The 2,086-nt window shown below is 43.0% G+C and overlaps 1 pseudogene; it reads left to right on the top strand.

The window, feature by feature from the left end:
* Positions 1-687: 687 nt before the first annotated feature.
* Positions 688-804, top strand: LOC126199955 (5S ribosomal RNA; annotated as a pseudogene).
* The last annotated feature ends 1,282 nt before the right edge of the window (positions 805-2,086 follow it).

Raw genomic sequence — 2,086 nt, forward strand, 5'->3', positions numbered from 1 at the left:
CTGCCGCCACCCCAAACCCCCCGGTATGGAAGTAGTGTACTCCAGCTGTCTGCGTTTAGTGTCAGTCATGAAATAGTGCGAACATTTTTCAAATGTCTGTTAGGCGTGGAACTGCAGTGGAACATGGGGACCGCCCCGGTATTCACCCAGCGGGATGTGGGAAACCGCCTAAAAATCACATCCAGGCTGGCCGGCATACCGGCCCTCGTCGTTAATCCGCCGGGCGGATTCGATCCAGGGCCAGCGCGCCTACCCGCGTCCAGGAAGTAGCGCATTAGCGCTCTCGGCTACCCTGGAGGGTTGCATCATAAAAGTAATAACAGATAAAAATGAAATGTTTATGAACCTGAAAATAGTCAAGCCATAAGTTTAAGTAAACACAATCAACAATACAACAAGAATCAGCTTAATTTTTTTTAAGGAACTCCCCGACAGAATAGAAGGAGCGACCCATGAGGAAACTCCTCAGTTTGGATTTGAATGCTAGTGGATTACTGCTAAGATTTTTGAATTCTAGTGGTAACTTATTGAAAATGGTTGCAACAGTATACTGCACAACTTTCAGCACAAGTGTTAAGGATGGAAATGCAAGTTTGATTTCTGACGAGTAATAACTCAGTGAAAACTGCTTATCTTGGGAATAAGCTAATATTGTTAACAAGAAATGACAGTAAGGAATATATATTGGGCAACGGCCTTGCCGCAGTGGATACACCAGTTCCCGTGCGATCACCGAAGTTAAGCGCTGTCGGGCGTGGCCGGCACTTGGATGGGTGACCATCCAGCCGCCATGTGCTGTTGCCATTTTTCGGGGTGCACTCAGCCTCGTGATGCCAATTGAGGAGCTACTTGACTGAATAGTAGCGGCTCCGGTCAAAGAAAACCATCATAACGGCCGGGAGAGCGGTGTGCTGACCACAGGCCCCTCCTATCCGCATCCTCACTTGAGGATGACACGGCGGTCGGATGGTCCCGATGGGACACTTGTGGCCTGAAGACGGAGTGCTATATATATATATTGAGAGGCCAATGTCGAACTACCCAGACTCGTGAACAGGGTTCAACAAGAGGTTCGTGAACTTACACCACTTACTGCCCGAACAGCCAGTTTCAGAGCCAAAAATATCCTTTTAGGATGGGAAGAGTTGCCTAAAAATGTAATACCATACGACATACACGAATGAAAATAAGATAAGTATACTAATTTTCGTGTCGATCGATCACTCACTTCAGATGCCGTACAAATAGTAAAAATTGCAGCATTAAGTCTTCGAATAATAACCTGAACGTGGGCTTTCCACTACAGTTTACTATCTATCTGAACACCTAGAAATTTGAACTGTTCAGTTTCACTAATCTTATGCTCATTCTGTGAAATTAAAACGTTCGGTTTAGTTTAATTGTCTGTTAGAAACTGTAAAAACTTAGTTTTATTGTGATTTAGCGTTAGTTTATTTTCTAAAAGCCATTTACTTATGTCATGAACACTATTTGAAACCGAGCCAATGTTGCATCCTTTACTACCAAGATAGTGTCACCAGCAAACAGAAATATTTTACAGCTACCTTAATACTAGGGGGCATATCATTTATATAAATAAGGAACAGGATTGGGCTCAACACTGATCCCTGGGACACCCCCCCCCCCCCCTCCACCACTTGATTGTACCCACTCAGACCCCACATCACACACCACATCACAGCTATCCTCAGCACCGTGAATAATGAACTTTTGCTCTCTGTTGATAAAGGAAGAGGTGAACCAATTGTGAGCTACTCCCTGTATTCCATAATAGTCCTACTTTTGGAGCAATATTTTTTGATCAACACAGTCAAACGCCTTAGTTAAATAAAATAATATGCCTAGAGTTCGAAACCTTATTTTTTATTCCATCCAGTACCTCACAGAGAAAAGAGAATATAGCATTTTCAGTTGTTAAACGACTTCTAAAACCGAACTGTACATTTGATAGCAAATCGTGTTATATGACATGATCAGTTATACTTACATACACAGTCGTTTCAGTAATTTTATCGAAAACTGATGGCATAGAAACAGGTCTAAAACAGTCTACATTACCCCTTTC

The sequence above is a fragment of the Schistocerca nitens genome, chromosome 8, assembly GCF_023898315.1.
Source record: "Schistocerca nitens isolate TAMUIC-IGC-003100 chromosome 8, iqSchNite1.1, whole genome shotgun sequence".
NCBI classification, from domain to species: Eukaryota; Metazoa; Arthropoda; class Insecta; order Orthoptera; family Acrididae; genus Schistocerca; species Schistocerca nitens.